Source organism: Thamnophis sirtalis, unplaced genomic scaffold (genome assembly GCF_051295495.1).
Source record: "Thamnophis sirtalis isolate CommonGarterSnake01/CBP01778 unplaced genomic scaffold, rThaSir2_p1.2 scaffold_2, whole genome shotgun sequence".
NCBI lineage: Eukaryota > Metazoa > Chordata > Lepidosauria > Squamata > Natricidae > Thamnophis > Thamnophis sirtalis.
In genome coordinates this window covers 169,826,792-169,849,404 of record NW_028261382.1, presented here as the reverse complement: position 1 = coordinate 169,849,404, position 22,613 = coordinate 169,826,792, and the positions used below count along the sequence as shown (strand labels likewise).

The window sequence follows — 22,613 nt, the reverse complement described above, 5'->3', positions numbered from 1 at the left end:
AAGTTACAACATTGAAAAAAGTGACTTACGGCCATTGTTCACACATACAACTGCCACAGCATCCCTATGGTCACATGAACAAAATTCAGGCGCTTGGCAAATGACTCGTATTTATGACACCTCCATATCCGATCCCGTTTTGCGACCTTCTGCCAAGCAAAGTCAATAAGGAAACCCGATTCACTTAACAGTGGTTAAATGCAGCACTGCAGGCTACTTCAGCTGACTGCAGTTCTGCAGTTCGGCGGTTCTAATCTCACCGGCTCAAGGTTGACTCAGCCTTCCATCCTTCCGAGGTGGGTAAAATGAGGACCCGGATTGTTGTTGGGGGCAATATGCTGACTCTGTAAACCGCTTAGAGAGGGCTGAAAGCCCTATGAAGCGGTATATAAGTCTAACTGCTATTGCTATTGCTATTAACAACCGTACTAACTTAATAACTGAAGTGATTCGCTTAACAACTGTGGAAAGAAAAAATGGAGAAAAATTCGGTTAACAAATGTTTCACTTAGAAACAGAGATTTTGGGCTCAATTATGGGCGTAAGTCAAGGACAATTCACAACATTTCTGCTTTAGCCTGTTACATATATATAACCCCCACGGCTTCTTTCAAGTAATCCTGAATTTTACAAGGTAACCAAAAAAATCTGCTGAACCAGAGATGGTTTTCTATTTTCTTCACTACCGTTTCGGTAGCTGGAGCGTGTGCATGTGCAGAAGGTCCTTGATGACATCAGGGTGGGTGGGCGGAGCCTCACGCTGCCACTACCAGTTTGCCTGAACTGGAAAGAACCAGCAGCATGTCACCTGCTGGAAGAGCCGAGGTGGCGCAGTGGTTAGGGTGTAGTACTGCAGGCCACTTCAGCTGACTGCTATCTTCAGTTCAGCGGTTCAAATCTCACCGGCTCAAGGTTGACTCAGCCTTCCATCCTTCCGAGGTGGGTGAAATGAGGACCCAGACTGTGGGGGCAATATGCTGACTCTTAGAGAGGGCTGAAAGCCCTATGAAGCGGTATATAAGTCTAACTGCTATTGCTATTGCTACCTCTGTGCTGAACCCAGTATTAACTTAAGATTCTGGAAACACCTATTCCTTTTTTAGGATTGTTAATGCCAATTTGTTCTTATCTAACATGCATACGTCCTCTAAATAAAACTTAAATAACAGAATAACAGAGTTGGAAGGGCGCAAATAAGCTCAAGTCTTGAACTGACCTGTGAATCACATATTTTTAATAATGATTGTGACTATTAAAATGGACATTAATGAACACCATTAACAAGCAGGGTTTTTAAAAAACGCATTGACCAATATCTGATTCTCGTGAACCTAACGTAGTGGCTGTGATTCTCCCCAGAGAGACATTTTCCATTATTTGCCTAGCAATACATAGATAATCAGGTGGAAGGGAGATATTTAGTTCAAGGTTATAAAGATGAGACAAGCCCAAGCGATAGAATTAATGTAAAGAAAGGCATTTTACATCTTTCTGAACAGCAGCTCATACGGAGAATATGCAAGAGTGCTATTTTGAGCAAGCAGTCATTTGATGCTAAATTAAAATGCATGTTCTGCTCTTGCAATTTTGCAGATGAGCTTCTGGGAGATTAACAGTGAAGAAGCTGTTAGATACAACATTTTGCCAACCATTTCCCCCACTGAACACATCTCGTAGTTCATGTATACCCGTCCACCATAAAATATCAACATTATTTGCACATCTTGAATCATTCAGGGAACTTCTGAAATATAGATGTACATATCTGGAGAAAATGAACATTGGTTTCATATACTAAACTGATCAAGAATCATAGCAATAGCAATAGCAGTTAGACTTAGATACCGCTTCATAGGGCTTTCAGCCCTCTCTAAGCAGTTTTCAGAATCAGCATATTGCCCCCACAGTCTGGGTCCTCATTTCACCCACCTCGGAAGGATGGAAGGCTGAGTCAACCCTGAGCCGGTGAGATTTGAACAGCCGAACTGCAGAACTGCAGTCAGCTGAAGTAGCCTGCAGTGCTGCATTTAACCACTGCGCCACCTCGGCTCTATCATGGATTTGACTCTCTGAAATGACACGTTTATTGTTCCTCAAGCTGGTGGCCTCAGATGTTTTGAACTACAATTGTCATAATGCTCAGGCAGCCATGTTTTTCTCGAGTTAACACTCTTTTCTTATTACTTTTGTCTTTGTGATCCTTCATTGCTATCCAATCTGACTTATTTAACAGGCCTGGAAAGCAGTGATACCTCTATTTAAATTTTTAAATGCCACACAGAGTAAGTAAACATTGATCAACGCTAACATGTCTTTCCCTAGTCTATCTTAAAAACTGCTGATATTTTTCAGTCCCTAGGGAACTCTCCCCTAATAAATAAAGACCACATAAATGCACATTCAAATCTCCAGTCCCTCTACTCTAAATGGGCTAGAACCCATCACAAATATCGAAACTGATCATGAAAGGCATGCTTATCACTTTATCTGCAGTATTGCAGGCTAACTCTGCCCCACTCAAGAGTTCAATCCTGACCAGTTCAAGGTTGACTCAGCCTTCCATCCTTCTGAGGTCAGTAAAATGAGGACCCAAATTGTTGGGGGCACGTGTTGATATTTGTAAACCGCTCAGAGAATGCTGAAAGCACACTGGGGAAATCTATAATTCTAAGTGCTATTGCTATCTACCGTGACCCGACAAAAGCACGCACGACAAAAGCGCGCCGACAAAACCGCATCGCTAAAACCACAACATCATCACCGCGCTGACAACAGCGCGCCGACAACAGCGCATCGACAGAAGGGCGATTTAAGGGCGATTTAAGTTAAGGTTAGGTTTAGGGTTAGGTTTAGGGTTAGGGTTAGGGTTAGGTTTAGGTTTAGGTTTAGGTTTAGGGTTAGCGTTAGGGTTAGCGTTAGGGTTAGCATTAGGTTTAGGGTTAGGTTTAGGGTTAGGTTTAGGGTTAGGGTTAGGTTTGGGGTTAGGGTTAGGGTTAGGGTTAGGTTTAGGGTTAGGTTTAGGGTTAGGTTTAGGGTTAGGTTTAGGTTCACAGTGCGCTTCTGTCGCCGCGCTGTTTTCATGCCATTCAGCGCTCATTCATCGACGCGGTTTAGAACTCGCTGTTTTGTCACCGCGTTTTAGTCGGGTGCAGTTTTGTCGGTCGCCCTTTTGTCGGTGAATTGCTATCTACAACACTAGGTTTACAGATTATTACATTGATACATCTATACTTCAAGGGCTCCATTCTAGTCCTCTACTCATAATTTTGTTCAGTGAGATTACAACTGTGACAACTCAAGTGACCACTCGAAATAGTCATATTTTTTACTTGATTGTTCTCAAGAGGCAGATTCTTGTATCCACAAATGTTTACACCCTTTAATTGGACATTCTTTTGTGATCACAGTACAAAATAATCCACTTTAAAAGGTTTCCTTGAGATTCTTCTGTCCCTACAGATACATTTGTTCCTGCGATGCTCACAAAATCCAAGGAATATGTAAATCTAATTCTCTGTAATTAATTTCTTCAGCCACTGCACTAAATATGTATATTCATCCCAGACCATATAAGGAAAAATAAAGGTGCTTTTCAGAATGACTCAATCTGCATTTTCCCCCCCAAAAAATTAGGAAGGCTTTGTTTTCTCCTTATTCAAAATCCATGGGACAAATCTACAGGATGCATCTGGAGTGAGCTATGTCCGTTGATTCTAAGCACATTAAAAGACAAACAATAGCTCTGCCTAAATGTATTCGTTCTTGAAAGGTACATTTCTATTACGGGTAAGGCTGGCACTCTCCCTTATCTCTCAAGTACATGATTTTCCTTTCACCATTACAAGGATGAAAAAAATAAGTTGCTCAGAAAGGTGGAATTGGTTTAACACTCTTTTCCACGAAAAAGAATCGCCTTCCTGAAGAAAGAACAACATGAAGACATGACAGACTCATGATTTGATTTTGATTTGATTTTGATTTTACTTTATTTGTATGCTGCCCTTTTCCCTGAGGGGACTCAGGGCGGCTCACAATTCAGGGGGAGGAAAGGACAAACAAGTTACAAACATGAAGACAATACATCGTTAAAAAAAGCGCAACAGTCATACCATTCGAGTGGGGTTGAAGTCTTTAGCCCCAGGCCTGTCGGGACAGCCAGGTTTTAAGGGCTATGCGGAAGGTCTGGAGGGTGGTGAGGGTACGAATCTCCACGGGGAGTTCGTTCCAGAGGGTCGGAGCAGCCACCGAGAAGGCTCTCCTCCGGGTAGTTGCCAGTCGACATTGGCCGGCTGATGGAATTCGGAGGAGGCCTAATCTATGGGATCTTATTGGCCTAGTGGAGGTAATTGGCAGTAGGCGGTCTCTCAAGTACCCAGATCCAATACCATGGAGGGCTTTGAAGGTGACAACTAGCATGATGAGTGGCAGGGAACACTTTTATAAAAATGTAACTTAAATACTAGCTGCATACATGACCTCGTTTAGAGGAAGTCTATACAACATGTCAAGGCTTACTCAAAGAAGCCCCAAGGAACTGAGATAGAATGACAACTGTGTCTTATTTTTTTTTAAAAAGATTATGTTTTGGTGCATGCCAGAAAGGTAAATCATACAATGTTGTCTGCAAAGTTGAGGATTTATCTTGTGTTCTTATCACAATTAGAAGACAGCCTTTTCCCCTACAATGAGTATAGGTCGTCCTCCACTTACAACCGTAATTAAGCCCAGAATTAAGGTTCTAAGTCATTGCAGTCATTAAGCAGGTTGTCATGTGATCAAGCAAAAAGGGTGGTAAAGGGAGCAAAACTCACTTAACAAATGTTTCGCTTAGCAACATAAATTTTCAGTACAGTTGTGGTCATAAGTCTACCTGTAACCGCAGTCACATTTTATTATAAAAATCCATACTTATCTATCTATGTTGATGATTTATTTATAAATTGCCAACAACATCAATTCTGCAAGCCGCTGCATAATTATTTAACGGTCTGCAGAGTTTGTGTTATTAGCAATTTTATATTTTTCCATTGGCAAGCAATATTTTTAGCTGTATAAAAATCATATGGAAATCACATTTGTGGAAGGTACTGTGAAGTTCCCAAGAGATGACCTAATTAATTTACGAGCCTCGAGACAAAGTTCAAACAAAAAACATTCATTTATTAGGATCAACATCTTGGCTTGATCTTCTGTGGAGCCTAAACTGAATCCCACTTAATGGCCTCTGAACTTTACTCCTGTGTCTCCTCCCCTCTGCCTGAAGTCATCAATCACATTTGCCAACAAGATGTTATGGCAGGGTTCTGGACATGCGCATTCGCATCCCAGTTACAAGAATATGAGACTTTACTCTAGCCAAAAGTATGCATGGAATTCTCCCTTCTCAAGTAGAAACGCTTTAGACGTTGACATGTACTTTAAAAATTCATTGCCATTAAAGTTCAATTTTGAGAGCAGAAGGGTTGCAAGATAAAGAAAGGAAAGGTAACCCTTCACTCCTCAACGCTGTCTGTGTCTCCAAAAAAATCATTGTCCAATACAACAATTAGTGTAGATTTTCAATTAAATCTTAAGGTCAAGAGAGTGTCTTTTAAAACTTAATTTCTGAAGCTCTTTGGTGTGCTTGGGTGTGTGGTTGTGGGTGTGTATAAATGGAGAGATCATATGAATGAAGACTCTGTCTGCAAATTCTGGCCAATTTGGCAGGGAATATATACATGCCATCCTGGATTTTGCCGCACCCATTTTAGACAGTGGCTCAACACACTATGGTTAATGGCATTACTGTTTTCTATTGATGACATCTGTTCAACCATTTAAGTTATACGTGCCTTCAGTGTCATTTATTTTTTATGTGATAGTATACCACAGTTCATGAGTTTTGTGCCAGATTTTCATTTAACCCAGAAATAGACATTCCAAGTATATGTGTCAGGCTTGGATTCTGCTAATAATAGTTTGGGCTTTGGATTTTGAAAGTTATAATATCTATGGCATACTTTAAATCAGGGGTATCAACTCGCAGCGTAACGGTAGCATTACCTGACATATTGGATGTAAGCGTTCCAAGTATCATGTAGAATTAAATCAGAGTCCAAGGCAAAACGATCCTTAAAGTTCCAACTTAATAAAGCAGACATCTTAGAACATCTGTGTTAATCCCAATTCTGGAAATTACATCACAATTCCACCCAGTTAAAAGTTCATGGTCTTGTCCCCACACCCACAATCCATCACATGGTCCAATCTTCTTCTTCCACGCTGGGGTCTCCACCCAGCTGCTTCTGGTCAGGTATAAAAGTGTATACCTGACCAGAAGCAGCAGGTATAAAAGAGACAAAAGATAACCTTGGCTTCTAGTAAAGAATGACAACAATACATTCCACAATCCTACTCCTTTCTATTCCCCCCTCCCATCTACTATACTAATGAAACAGCATAATGAAATAAGAGAAAGTGTGGCAGGCCAAAATTCTAAAAGGAATATAATTGCAGGCCTGGCATTGGGACTTTTTCCCCCTTCACTAAACCAGGTGGGGGCAGGGCCAGCACATGATACATCAAGCCCGCAGGCCGCGAGTTTTACACCCCTGCTTTAAATCAATAGCTGCATATGCAGGTCCATGAAAACATTATGCAAGTTTGCTACGCTGAATTTGCCAGATTGGTGGTTCATTAAGCTAAGCTTTATTCAGCCATTCTTGGATTCCACAAACAGCGGAATGTGGCTTAATGATTAATGTATATTATAAACTCTGAAGAATTCCACTAAGTCCAAAAAGAGGAAAATGCATTTCCTTCAGAAGACAACAGGCTTGACAGCCTCAACCAAAGATTTAATGTATAAATTGTGGGGTTTCTTTTGAAATAGGGATATATCAAACTGTTAGAGCCGAGGTGGCGCAGTGGTTAGGGTGCAGTACTGCAGGCCACTTCAGCTGACTGTTATCTGCAGTTCAGCGGTTCTAATCTCACCGGCTCAAGGTTGACTCAGCCTTCCATCCTTCCGAGGTGGGTGAAATGAGGACCCAGACTGTGGGGGCGATATGCTGACTCTGTAAACCGCTTAGAGAGGGCTGAAAGCCCTATGAAGCGGTATATAAGTCTAACTGCTATTGCTATTGCTATTAAATACATTTTAGGCAAGACTATGGTCTGTTATCTTAGTTTGAGGAGAGAATAACATGAGATAGTTATATTTTTAAGCTTTTGTCCTATACTATGTTGTTGCCCTTCATTGGCACATTATAGTGACAATCCAGAAGATTTGGAGGGCGGAGTACAAAACTAACAACCAGCAATGTTTGTCTGTTCCTCTTTTCTTAACAACAGCTGAGCAGAAGTTTTGGAAACTTCCCAAGCAAGTCATGAAGTCAAGAGTCCTCTTATCTGGCATTCACCCCTACCACCCACGCCCCAACCACATGGTTCTAGAACTGAAAATGTCTATCTTCTTTTATCCCCAAGGTGCTTTATCAAGAGGCAATTGGAGTTTCTGGTTTTTCTTTGAAAACGTTTTGCTTCTCATCCAAGAAGCTTATTCAGCTATGTCTTTTGATATAGATCCTAATCAGCGCAATGCTTCCACCTTGTCACCAAGCCACACCTGAGACAATATTACATTCTCCTTAGTTGTTCTGAGTTAAAAGTAGGTTTTTCCCCTCAAAGCAAACCACGAGAAAGGGGAAAAAATGCAAACATTTTCCCAAATCCTTATGTTTTCACCTAATGCCGAACACACATTGAATGCATAACAATCTGGACTCGAAACAGAACATCAAAAATGAATAAAGGTATAATTCTTCTGTCACTGGGAACTATCTATTTTTTATCTATCTGTTATCCATTTTTTTAAAAAGATGTAAGTCAAAGGGTCCCCAATTCCCGGGGCCGGCGAGCATTGGGGACCAATAATGGAAGTGAATCAACAAAAGTCAAATCTGATGTGGACACACAAAGCTTCTAGAACTGACCCAGAAACTTCTAGAACGGATCTCTCTTTTGAGATTTTGAAATGACATTTAAAGAGAGGACAGAAGGCAGGAAGAAGTTTGCTCAATAACTTACATGAAAAGGAAAATTAATGATATATTTTGGGGAATATTAAAAAAGGAAGAATGACATATTTTGGGGGATATTTAAAAAAAAGCAGGATATTATATTTCCCCAAAGGAAGAAATGAAGAAACATGCTCTTAAAGATAGAAAGCAGACTCAATCTTTCTTAATAGCCCCCCAGCAGATATTTTGTGCCCATTAAGAAAGATGGGCCCATCTTGAGAGAGAATTTTTTATAAGATGCTTTATAGATGGCATCTAGATCCCAAAAAGCTAGCTTGTATGTATCCGAATTTACAATCCAAATGTTGTAGATGTGATTGTGTTGACGCTACGTATTATCATGTATGGTGGACTTGTAAAAAAGTTAAAGCATTTTGGATAAAAATATGGTGGATTATTCAAAATATTTTTAAAAGAGAATAAAGTTTACTCCTCAGTTGTTCTTGCTAGGTATAATTACAGATTGTACAGTTATAGAGACTAATTTGATTCTGAACTTAATAACGGCAGCAAGATTGTTGGTGGCGCAGTACTGGAAGAAGGAAGAATTGCCTACTATTCAAGAATGGACATTAAAAGTAGTAAATTTAGCAGAGATGGCCAAAATCTCAGCATATCTGAAGGACCATTCAGATGAGAAATATAAGTTGGAATGGAGAAGATGGATGGATTACATTCAAAATAAATACCGGACTAAGAAATTTCAATTAGCTTATGAATGAACAAGGAATGTTATAATTTATCTAAATTTAGTTTAACAAAAGGGGAGTTAAAGTATAAGAGGGAGGTAAGATGCTATAGTTAGTTAGCTTATGTTAGTGTATGATTGTTAAATGTTTATACCCTGTATTTTGCTCTGGGAGGGGGAGGGAGGGTTGGAGGGGGGAAGGGAAGAGGAAATATTTGTAAAATTTATTAAAACTCTTCAATTAAAAAAAAGAAAGAAAGTTTGGCCCAGTCTATTCACAAAGCAAAAGACCTTCACCTTCAGGGATGGGATTAAAATTTACATTTCTCCTCCACCCAAATTCTAAGAACAGGACATGACCCTTTAGGACATAATAGGATTAAACCACTACCATTTAGCAATGGTAGTGCTCACCTCATTGCACAATCTCCTAAGGGCATTTCAGACATTGCACAACCCTTAGCAGCATTTCAGAAACAGTATAAAAACCCTTGCACTCATCAAGCTAATTTGTCAGCTGTTCCAGAACTGCACGCTGTGTGTAGGTTGTGCTCGTCAATAAACGGACCTTTCTTTCTTAAACAGCCTCCATTTTATTCCCAGCTTGGAACTGGACCTGGATTTTTCTTCCATCATGTGTGTAATATATTACCATTCAGTATAGTATAGTGTTCTGACCCCCCTCGTCCCACACCAAGACACTCCGAGCCAAAGATAAGTTACGGCATTTAATTAACAGACAGACAGGTCCTTGGCAGCAATCCGGCACAGATAAGCCCTAGCAGCAATCCAGCCTGCCAAGCTCACAAAAACGTTCTCCAACATTCGTTCCTGCGTTGACTTCCGCAAGAGAGGCGTGTGCACAAGCAGTCCTTTTATAGTCTGGAGAGGAGCCTAATGACCGCCAGCTGAGTGCAATTACCTCCTGTAACTGCGCAACTGTTCCTGACGCCTATTAGCTCCAGGAACAACTCACTGCTGGTGTCTGGATCACTCTCCCTTGTCTCCTCCCCACTGGTCCAAGGCTCAGGTGCCTCCAGGTGGGCAACCAGCCTCTCTGTGCCCTGCTCAGAGTCGGAACCCGTCCAGGGTCCTCCACATCCTCCAGAGCCGACTCATAGGGCCCCTCGCTGTCGGAGTCTGGTGGCTCTCCAACGGCACCTGCTGGGCCACAACAGTATAGCATATCTAAAGATGAAGCAGGTACATAAGCAAGGTGGATAAAACCCAGGAATTTTGTCTATAGGTTGGTAGTTAAGAAGGAACAAAGCTGTTATGGGAAAAGGAAAAAATGCCACCTGAACTAGACAAAAGAAGTTGGACCTGAGCATATTGCAGACTACAAATACTTAAATCTAATTACTCAATCTGAACCCACAATAGTATTTTAATTTGAGTAGAAAAGAAAGGTGAACATCTTATCCTTGTTGTTCTAACGGTCTTCCACGTGTTTCAAGCTCATGATTTTTTTCAAACAATTTTTTTTTATTCTCTTACATACCATTTTAAGTATACATTCACATAAATGTTATTCTTCTTTACATTTATCATTCTTATACGTTTATTATTTCATTTAATAGGTTATAATATACAGTTTTGGTTGCTTTCTTTACCATCCCTTCCTCCTTTTCTAACACCACCTTGTTTTCCCTTTCTTTTCTCCCTCCCTCCCTTCTCTACTTCCTGACTTCCTCCTCTCCTTCTCCTTCCTTCTTCCCTTCCTTCTTCCCTTACCTTTCTCCTACTCCTGCTCTTCCTCTTCCCCTTCCTACCCTCTCTCCTTCTCTTTCTCTCCCTTCCATCCTCCTCTCCTTCCCTCTTTCTTATTTCCCCATCTTCCTTTCATTCTCTCCTCCTCTCTCCCTTTCTTTTTCTATTATTGTTGGTGTATATTTCAAAACTCAGTTTATGTTTTCTTGGGATGGTATTTCCGCCAACCCAAATATAATTTAGTATCATTTCTTATTCCCTTATCTTCACTATACCCTAGTTATGTTCCCCCCCCTTTATATCTCACTCTTGAATATATATTTATATATTTAATATTTTATTTTCTCTTTTCCCCTTCTCTCCCCCCCCTTTTCCATTTAACAGTGCATCATCTGGGTTCTATCTTCTCCCTACTTTCTTTTCTAGTTTCCTTTCTCTAGCCAATCATAAACTCTTCCCCATGTCTTGAAGTAGTCCGATTCCTCTTTATCCTTTATTTTCATTGTCAACTTATTCATCTCTGCACAATCTAATATCTTTTTTTATTGTCTTCTGTTGGTAGCTTATTTAATTTCCAATTTTGGGTAAATTCAGCTCATTATTTATAGGCAAGCAGAAGTCTTTTCTATTCAGGACTTTTCAGTTACTGGAGACGCTAATGAAGAAGAAAAGACTTAAAGTTGTCTATCAGCAAACACAAATGTATTCTCCAATGTGAAAAGAAGAAGAAGAGGGGAACGAAAGGAAGAACATCAGTGATGCTAGAAAATGAGTAGGAATTCCAAATTTACCTAGAATCTAATTCTCATTCCCTGGTAATCTAGTTATACAGTCATATAGTTTTATGATTTTATACTCTATTCTGCTTTTTGTCTTGTTTTGTCTGTTGTTACAACCCTCTTTAATCCTTCTTATTTTCTTCTTTATATTCCAAGCTTAAGAAAGAAAAAAAAACCTTAAGTGGAGATCAAAAGCAATCCAATCAATCAAATCCGCACAGCCCTCAAGAACTGGCTAACCCGTCAGGCCTGGGGATAATCTTATTTCGCCCCTCCCGAATGCTGAGTGAATGTTGAGTTTTATTGTCTAAGTTACTTTGTGCACATTTCTTTTTTCGTATTGTCCTACACTCCCCTTCCTTTTTGATTGTAAGCCGCCCTGAGTCCCCTCAGGGAAAAGGGCGGCCTATAAATAAATAAAACAAACAAACAACAAACAAATCAAGCATTATAAAAAAAAGGAGAATTTTAATTCATAGGTATAAGCAAAAGTGAAAAAAGAAGAAGAAAAAAATTAATCCATTCAGTTTTAAAAAAAATAGGGAGCCCCTGCAAAAGTTCCATCCATGAAAAAAAAAGAAATTAGAAATTGGATAACACACTAAGTTCAATGCAGATAAATCTCACCGCCTACAGTCTTTTGTCTTCAATCTTAACTTAACTTAGATTTTTTTCTTTGGTAGTCTCTTCCTCTAATAATAAAATTTCTTCACCAATTTGACACACTTTCTCTTTCCACTTTCTTCCCATTCTGGATCTGTCCCAACTTCAGCAGCTTCATTAGCTGCGTTTCTGTTGCCGGGAAAAAAAGGCTATTCCTGGATCTTTCAGGGACTTTGTGATAGCAATAGCAATAGCAGTTAGACTTATATACCGCTTCATAGGGCTTTCAGCCCTCTCTAAGCGGTTTACAGAGTCAGCATATTGCCCCCAACAACAATCTGGGTCCTTATTTTACCCACCTCGGAAGGATGGAAGGCTGAGTCAACCCTGAGCTGGTGAGATTTGAACCGCCGAACTGCAGCTAACAGTCAGCTGAAGTACTGCACTCTAACCACTATGCCACCTCGGCTCTTCAATGATGTCCCTGAGATCAGCAGGAGGTGCCCTTCTCAATTACCGTCTCTGTGGAGGGTTTAGGTCCGAATGGACCGTCCAGCAGCAGGAATTCAACTGCGACCTCGGAGCACCAAGATCGCACATCGTGCCATCGCAACATCAGCTCTCCTCTCTCACAAATCTTGAAAGATGTAAGTCCTTATTTGATAAACCTTGTTCCTAAAGTCAGAATCAGAGGCCATGGCTTGTTCTTGACATTTAATTTAAGCTTGTTTGGGACAGACAAGCTAAGATATTACTTTTGTATATAACAGTAGGGAAACTACAAAAGAATTTTTCCTGTTTAATCAGCTGCTTCTCCCTGACCAAAAGAGCTTAATAGAAATGATCCATCAGGATGCTTTTAATATATTTGCTCATTTTTAGTAAGCCAGGATGCTGGGAAATTCTGACTTACTCTTACATGCAAAACATAGATTATGAAATCAGCTACATTTCAACTACAAAAGCTGGCAGTGTGAGCCAATTTCTATTCATAATATCATTGTTGTTCATAAAAAATTCATAATCATCATTTGCCTTTTATTTTTCATTCAGCGATGTGCCAATTTTCAGTAAAAACCAGTTCAATCCTCTAGTGGTAACTCATCTATTCTGGCAATGGAATAATTACAGAATTGTGGTTCAATAAGCTCCTGGGGTTATAGACCTCAATAGAAGGTCTAGAAGGAAAAAGAAAGGTTAGTATTTAGCCTGATTAGTGCTTCTATTACTGTTAGTGTTTAACATTTCATACGACATCAGCAAGAACGCATGGCAGTGGGTGATAATATCTAACAGGACAATCACCCAATTTGCTTGTCAAAAGGCAAAAAAGAAAAATAGAGGTAGTTAAATCAATTAACAGAAAAGTAATTGGAAGTAGAGAGAGAGAGATCAAATCATTAGCTTTCCAGCCTTGTTCAAAACACTATTAAATTTTAACTATATTCAATGGTGCTTTTTTCTGTTTAAGGGTATTACACTTGCATTATATTTGAAGTGCTTTTTTTAAAAAATCGGTTTTTGTGAAAGTTTAATAATCTTTCAAATGTCACAGACCATGTTTTAAGTCATAGTGTATTTATTTATTTATTTATTTATTTATTTATTTATTATTTATTTATTTATTTATTTGACTTATATACCGCTTCATAGGGTATATGAAGCCCTCTCTAAGCGGTTTACAGATTTTTAGCAAATTTGAGTCAGCAAATTGCCCCCACAGTCTGGGTCCTCATTTCACCCACCTCGGAAGGATGGAAGGCTGAGTCAACCTTGAGCCGGTGAGATTTGAACGGCTGAACTGCAGATCACAGTCAGCTGAAGTGAAATATAAGTCTAATAAATAAATAAATAAAAAGCAAGCTTTCAAACTGTCATTCACCTTAATGTCTATGGAGATTCTCAGGTGCCTTTTCATGAGGCAACTGGACTTTCTGGTTTTTCTTTGAAGACATTTTGTTTCTCATCCAAGAAGCTTCTTCTGCTGTTATAATTTCCTGCATACAGCACCCTGGGAAGAAATGAATCCCCAACATCCAGTCAGAGCTGAAGAAGCTTCTTGGATGAGAAGCGAAACATCTTCAAAGAAAAACCAGTAAGTCCAGTTGCCTCTTGAAAAAAAAAAGCACCTTGGGCCAACCATGACCTGGATGACTGAGAATCCACATAGACATTTAGCGGTGTCAAGGTTCAAGGTTCAAGGTTCATTTTATTTATATGCCGCCCTATTCCCGGAGGGACTCAGGGCGGCGCAAAAACCCAAGGAGGGGAAGGGAAACACAAGAACGACAACAAAAAGTAGAGGGAATTTAAAACAACCAACAGCTATACGATTCGAGAGGGGAAGGGAAACTCATCGACCCCAGGCCTGCCGACACAGCCAGGTTTTAACGGCTTTTCGGAAGGCCTGGAGAGAGGTGAGGGTCCGAATCTCTGCGGGGAGCTCGTTCATTTACCTTGCATATAATTTCCACAGAAATAAAAGTCTGCGATGCTAAACTTTACAGACATTGGGGGACAGATAGAACACTATTGTCTTTATGCATTTTAAGAATGGTATAAACCACCATAAACAATCTTGGTAGCAGAAAACAGGAGACGCATATCGTAGTATAAGTTATGGCAGTTTCATGGACAGAGAAAAGAGACCCACAACTGTCCAGTATTAGAGCTATTCTCCACAAGATTCAGTGATCCCAACATTTGGGATAAAAAATATCTAAGTATTAAGTATTTCAAAGACTACAGTTTCCAATCAAAATTAGAATATAAATCCATAGATTTATTGCAGAACAAACAGATTTTACAATTCTTCCACATAGTTCCAGAAATGAACAAATCTGATTTTGTTTTCCTACTTCCAGTTTAACTATAGCAGTTAGACTTATATACCGCTTCATAGGGCTTTCAGCCCTCTCTAAGTGGTTTACAGAGTCAGCATATCGCCCCCACAGTCTTGGTCCTCATTTTACCCACCTCAGAAGGATGGAAGGCTGAGTCAACCTTGAGCCGGTGAGATTAGAACCACTGAACTGCAGATAACAGTCAGCTGAAGTGGCCTGCAGTACTGCACCCTAACCACTGCGCCACCTTGGCTCTAGTTAATTTATACTAGGCATATATATATACAAATGTATTCTTGCATGAGTCACATCTGAACTGGCATGCAGTTATATCCTCAAACCAGGGGTGGGTTCTGGCAGGCTTTACTGCTGGTTCGCTTGTGCACGCGCATGCGTAGTTCAATTAAAATTGTTTTGTGCATGTGCAGAACTCAAAAACAAGATGGTGGTGGTGACGGCAACAACTGGGGAATCGGTTTGGAGGCATGGCAGGTCTGGGTCGCTGCCGGTTCCAGTGACCCAGGCAGGGGTGGGTTTCTCGCCCCGTTCCAACCGGTTCGGTTGGAACGGGGCCGGCGGCGTCCTCATGCATGCGCGCAGCACACGCATGCGTACTAGCGTCTGTGCGATGCTCCAGCTGCCCCTGAAGGATCGCGCAGGCGCTGTATGCGTCCTGCGCATGCGTGGAAGCACAGAACTCGTCAAAACCGGGTAAGGAGCGCGGGCGGGTGGGTGGGCCAGCCGCCGTTCCCAGAAGTTACTTACTTCCAGGTTCGCCGACCAACCGGTTCGCAGGGACCGCCGCGAACTGGTTGAAACCCACCCCTGGACCCAGACCACCATACCACTACCGGTTCGGTCGGTCCAAACCAGTAAGAACTCACCTCTGCCCCAAACCAAATTAATATTTTTGCTTCATATTACATTTAATCAAAACAACTTTCAATCGATGAAAAGGGCAGTCGTATTTAAATGTCAATAAATTATATTTACTTTGGTCCATCAAGAGAGAGGCAAGACCATTTTTACAAAAAGAAATATGACAAAATTCATGGCACTGTACTGCGGTTTGTTTAACCTATGTTAATTAAATACTCTAATTCATAACAGGCTAGGCTACTACAACAAACTACAACAATACATTGTAGACCAGAATGACTAAATTCATATAATCCAAATGACTAAATATAACTATTCGAACATGGCAATGCAGAATCTTTAGGATCAGTGACACTTTAAAAATTCTATGTAGGTTCGCCAGAAATAATACAGTGATCTTAAGATACTAAGGCTATGAATACAAAAAATCTTAAAAATCTGTCTTGAGTATTTACTGTCATGTGTCTTTCCATTAAATACTTTAGTGAAAAACACTCTCAAAGAATTTTCCACTTCTTTTTTAGTGAGCTAATTCCCTCAAAATACCTTACCATATATTTAAAAAATCTTATCTGGAGGAATATACATGGTTGAACATACGTACTTGCAATAAAAAGTTCATTGTCTAAATACACACTGCATATGCTCACTTCTGAATGAGTCTATAGAAAAAAGACTTAGGTAAACTTTCTCATATAAAAAGAATGTATATATATACATAGCCTATATTGACTAAAGCAAAAATGTGTTGCCAAATAAAATTCCATCTTCTGGTATAACACTTTGGATGGTCTTCCTTTTCGACTTTAAGAAATCGTCTATCGTAATTCGATGTCCAGCCCAGAATATTCTATTGATTTGTAAAGTTATATTTTTATAAATGTTAGATAACATTCAGCAAGAATATTGCTGAATGTCTGAATTCGTGCTGATCAGTGTTGGTATTTCTCTTGTTTGTATACTGTAATCGATCAGCACAACTATTAGGGTGTGGTTAAATTGTCTGATGACTTAAGTTTTCTCATTCTCATATCTGCAAGAGGCAATAGGTTAAAAAAAAATGTTTGTTTTTGCTAAACATGGAAGTTAAAAGGGGAACAGCAGTCAAAACTGGTAAGGTGGTAAGTGCAACTTCATTGCAATAGCACAGATATGTTCCTCAAAGACTCTTTGAGGAGTATCCTTTTAGTAGAATTCAACCCTTGGTGATTTCACTCCAGCTGTTGGCAATTCCTTCTTGAGAGATGTATTTTTATTTCCCAATCTAATCTACAGGAATCTAATGTCTCATGGTCTCCCATCTAGGTGTTAACCAATCCCAGTTAGTTTCTGAGATCAGTTAGATAGAATACTAACACCTCATGGTAGCTGAGAATTAATTCAATCTTGGGGAAACATTAATTAAAAAGAGTTATATCCTGCTTAAAAAAAATGGATTTTGCATCACATGAAGTGGTTTTACAGATATTAAAAATGCATCTCAGGGGTCTTAAATTATTACAAGCCTCTTCCACGTACACAGGCTGTTTGACATCATTTATCTATTATGGATTTTAGACATTTATAAGCTGCCCAGTCCTATAACAACTCTGAGAAGTTTTATTTATCCTAGTTTTGCCTTGCTCTAATCGGTGCATCTAAGTTATAACGTGGGGCTATACCATAGCAACTGCTTGAAGGACACAAGATTATTACATAATTTGGAAGCTGAAGAAAAAAAAATATTGAGGAAAAGAGTTCTGTAAGCTAATTTAAACATTACATTTTTACCAGAGGTGGGTTCCTGCCAGTTCGCACCAGTTCGGTAGAACCGGTTTGTCAAATCTACCGAACCGGTTAGAAGAGGTTCCGCCAGTGGACCCAAAAAGCAGGCCACACCTACAGAAGAGGTTCCAAAAATTTTTGAAACCCACCACTGACACAAACACACACACACACACACACACACAGACTCACACAGAGAGAGAAAGAGAAAGAGAAAGAAAGGAAGAAAGAAAGAAAGAAAGAAAGAAAGAAAGAAAGAAAGAAAGAAAAAAGAAAGAAAAAGTGAGAGAGAGATGAAAGAAAAAAAGGAAAAAGGGACAGAGAGACAAAAGGAAGGAAAGAGAGAGAGAGAGAGAGAGAAAGAGAGAGAGAGAGAGAAAACACATGGCCGGCGAGCCACTGCCACCAGGTCACACGGCTGGCAAGCCACTCCCACAAAGGAGGCCACACCCACAGAGTAAGTTCGAAAAATTTTTGAAACCCACCACTGATTTTTACTCCAGGAAGTATATCCTAAAAATAATAAAATATTACTGATTCTTTTTTGCTTGCCTCTGGCACAATAAAAATAATACTAAATAAGTTCAAATAGTAAACAAGGGAGACTTCATATTACTTTTTAATTAATCATAAAGCAAGAGATGCAAACACGTTGGGGACTCTTACAAAACAACTGTTGGAAGAAATTTGTCAGATCATAAAATAACTGCCACAGACAATATAACCAAATTATAAAAGAATTTACTCCAACTTCCTCAATCATTACCTTCTACAGGATGATCCCTATTACCTCTATTTATCTGTGTCTTTAATCAAATCATTCTTTCAAAGCAAACACTGGAGAAGTTCCTCATGGTTTGTGTTTTCTAATAATGAACACATGCATCCTCAGGCATTCTCAGAAATTAAAATGATGCTGGAACTTGGCAAGTGCCAAAGAAAATAGCCACCGGCACACTATATTGGAGTTGCCAGATACAGATAATAAGGAAAGGGAACAATGCAGGGGTGAAATTCAGCAGGTTCTGACAGGTTCTGGACAACCAGAAGCGGAAATTTTGAGTAGTTTAGAGAACCGGCAAATACCACCTCTGGCTGGCCCCAGAGTAGGATGGGAATGGAGATTTTACAATATCCTTCCCCTGGAGTAGGGTGGGAATGGGGATTTTGCAGTATCCTTCCCCTACCGAATTCCATCTTCCAGCCAGTGCAGACTGGCAACTACCCGGAGGAGAGCCTTCTCGGTGGCTGCTCCGACCCTCTGGAACGAACTCCCCGTGGAGATTCGGACCCTCACCACCCTCCAGTCCTTCCGCGCCGCTTTAAAGATCTGGCTGTCCCGGCTGGCCTGGGGTTAAGATTCTAACCCCACCCGAATTGTGTGACTGTTGTGCTCTCTTTTTAATATGTTGTATTGTCTCCATGTTGGAGTATTGTTTGTCTCCCCCCCCCTTTTTGAACTGTGAGCCGCCCTGAGTCCCCCCAGGGAAAAGGGCGGCATACAAATAAAGGGAAAACGAAAACGAAACGAAACCATGCTCACCAAGCCACGCCCACAGAACCGGTAGTAAACAAAATTGAATTTCACCATTGGAACAATAGCAGTAGTATCGAGAGCAGACATGTCCAACCCGTGGGCCGCATACACCTCTGGACAGCTAGTAATGCGGCCCCACAAGATTCTAAACTTTTAACATTATCAAGTGATTGATATTAACTATATTATATATTTTATATGTGGCCCAAGACAACTCCTCTTTACTCAACTCTTCCCAGGCAAACCAAAAAGTTGGGCAGATGATCTAGACCAGTGGTAGTCAACCTGGTTCCTACTGCCCACTTGTGGGTGTTCCAGCTTTCATGGTGGGCGGTAGGGGTTTTGTCCAATACTGAAGCACTTTACTTTTTTTAATTTAATTGACTTTCCTACTTTATAAATCACCATTACTGTGGAACCGGTGGGCGGTTAGAAACTTTTACTACTAACAGAGATACAAAAGTGGGCGGTAGGTATAAAAAGGTTGACTACCCCTGATCTAGACACATCAGCACAAAACCCTTAAAATTTTTTCCTTTTAAGGTATACAGGCTTTGAAAATAATTCGAAGGAAATACTCCAGAATTTACTCATGCATAGCATCTATCTGAGTGATACTGACTGTGTGCCATCACGTTGGTTTTGACTCCTAGCAAGCAGATAGATGGATTTTCTCCAATGTAGTCTGTCCCCAGTATAATCCTACAGGGCTTCCAATAGTACAGTCCTTGAGTCCACTCATCTTAATTATTCTTGCCTTCTCTTTCCTTCTACCTTTCCCAAACATTACATGTTTTTCTAGAGAGCTAGATCTTCATATAATGTGTCCAAAGTATGATAATTTGAGCCTGGTTAGTTATGCTGTTTTCTTGCCAAACCATGATATATTCAGGAGTCTTCTCCAATACCAAAGCTCAATAGCATCAGTATTATTTTCAACCTGCTTTTTCAAATTCCAACTTTTACTTCCATAGAGTATCACAAGAAAAACAATTGTCTCCACAATTCTGATATAGGAATTGACATGTCACGGAATCTGAATTATCTTTCCCAAGTCCTTCAATGCTGCTGTACCACTGCTAGTGTATGATGTGCTTGATTACTGGTTCTTTTACTGTTGATAAAATCAATCCTAAAAAGCAGAAGCTATATATAGCTTTAATATCTTCACTGTCATCTTAACTCTGAATGCTAGATCTGTGGCCATTAGCTTTTGTCCTTCATCATAGTCCCATTTTATATTTGCCCCTCTGGTACACAAACTCGATTAAGCCTCCTTTCTTAAGCCTTGTTCATTTTATATTAGCTATTAAGATATGATTGTACCAAAACTATGGCATAGATAGATAGATAGATAGATGGATGGATGGATGGATGGATGGATGGATGGATGGATGGATGGATGGATGGATGGATGGACGATGGATGGATGGATGGATGGATGGATGGATGGATGGATGGATGGTTAGGGTTAGGGTTAGGGTTAGGGTTAGGGTTAGGGTTAGGGTTAGGGTTAGGGTTAGGGTTAGGGTTAGGGTGGATGGATGGATGGATGGATGGATGGATGGATGGATGGATGGATGGATGGATGATAGGTAGGTAGGTAGGTAGGTAGGTAGGTAGGTAGGTAGGTAGGTAGGTGCGTACGTACATACATACATACATACATACATACATACATACATACATACATACATACATGAATGACAATCTTTAAAGGACTCAATATTTTATCCATCCTTTTTCCTCACCATTAACAGTGCCAGAAGATATGGCAACAGCTTTGTATTGAGGCCCATGCTTTAGATACATCCATAATGTATAATTTTCCTCCTGATAGTCATATGAATTGACAAAGACTTCTGTATAGTCCATCTTATACCTTTAGATTATCTATGGAGCACCTTTTTCAAATCTCTCGACTGGTACATTTGAAATGAATAATTCTTCTTTTATTGTGGCAGAACCCCAGATATAGAATAATTTGCCTGTGAAGCTGAAGCAAGCGCTCTCAATATCATTTGAGAGACAAGTCAAAGTATATTTGTTTTTCCAAATCTTTTACTGACGCTCTTTTAATTTATGTGTTTGATGTCCATTACATTTTTAATGGATTTTTGTCTATCTTTATTTATTTTCTAAATAAATAATAAATGGGTTAAAGTGCTGCAAGTTTAAGCCTTGCTGTGATGCTGTGGGGCACTAGAGGCCCTATCCAATAGATATTGCCAAACTATCTGAGACAATAAAATCTTTGTGTTTAAATTCCTACATACAAACATAGGCTCAGAATCCAGAATTCTGCACACTCAGTATTCTAGAATCCATGAAGACTTTTACCCCGGTAGATCTATTCCTGTAGTGGGATTCAAATAATTTAACAACCAGTTCTCTGTCCTAATGACCAGCTAGGTAAGTGTGGCTCAGTGGTCATATGACTGGGTGGGCATGGCCAACTCAACATCACTCACTTCGATGGGCGCTTCGCTTAGCTGTTACAATGTAACAAAGGTTAACCAGAGAGGCAGTGTCTATAAGTGGGGCAATAAATATTAGTCTAGAAACAACACTGGAATGTTTCCTTCCTTCCTTCCTTCCTTCCTTCCTTCCTTCCTTCCTTCCTTCCTTCCTTCCTTCCTTCCTTCCTTCCTTCCTTCCTTCCAGGATTAGCCCTGTAAAGTGGGGGGGGAAACGAAAGATTTCTTCCAACAACTGGTTCTCTGAAGTGCTTGGAAAGTTAACAACCGGTTCTCCCGGACAGGTGCAAACCGGCTGAATCCCACCATTGATCTATTCTAAATGTTCTTGTCTTGCACATGAAGCATAAGAATGGGGCTAGTGTAAAAGGAGCAGTCCCACAAAGCTCTTCAATATAATCTCATGTAAACAAAATATGAAGGAAATTATTTTCTCCATGGCCTAATACAGAGATTCTGTTTGATCCAGCCCCTTAAAAAACAATAATGTATATTGTATGATTTGCAAAATAAAGGTTGAGGAAGGAAACATGGACTTCCTGTTAAGTGAATGGCTGTGTACACATACCCTGATCCAGCCAGTCTACCAGGAAAGGTAAGAGTCATAAGAACATCAGATGTCCAATATAAATCACCTTTAAAGCCCTACATGGCCTAGGACCCGGATATCTACGAGACCGTCTTCTGCCGCACATCTCCCTAAGATCAATAAGATCGCACAGGATGGGCCTTCTCCAGGTGCCATAAGCTGGACAATGCCGGCTGGCGAGGCCTCGGAGTAGGGCCTTCTCTGTTGCTGCTCCGGCCCTATGGAATGAGCTACCCCCAGAGATCCGGACCCTACCCACTCTCATGGCCTTCCGAAAAGCTATTAAAACCTGGCTATTCCGGCAGGCCTGGGGCTGTTGACCTCCGATTGAGGTCCAGCCCCGCTTAGATTGGGTGCATGTTGTGTCTTTTTAAATTTGTTGTGCTTTATCTGTTTTTATCTCTTTTAATTTTGTTTCTGTAAGCCGCCCAGAGTCCTTCGGGATTGGGCGGCCTATAAATTTAATAAACAGTAAACAGTAAACAGTAAATCAAACCATTACTATACTTAGTAGATCACTGTTTGAATCATAATGCCTTTCTGCTGAGATTACAGTAGAGAAAGGACAAAAAAGACATTTATTGCTGACTGGAAACTTCTTATGGACTTTTTGAGTAAAACAGAAGAAACAAATTCATGATTTATGGTTTAGATAAATAGGCTAGATGGAGAGTCATCTATCCC

The 22,613-nt window shown here is 40.1% G+C and overlaps 2 protein-coding genes across 2 annotated transcripts in view; both read right to left on the bottom strand.

Annotated features, from left to right (window-relative positions):
* Window positions 1–22,613, bottom strand: part of GFOD1 (Gfo/Idh/MocA-like oxidoreductase domain containing 1) — a 53,283-nt gene that overhangs the window by 24,102 nt on the left and 6,568 nt on the right. The window lies entirely within an intron of this gene.
* The window catches only part of TBC1D7 (TBC1 domain family member 7), an 86,835-nt gene that overhangs the window by 57,846 nt on the left and 6,376 nt on the right, over window positions 1–22,613 (bottom strand). The window lies entirely within an intron of this gene.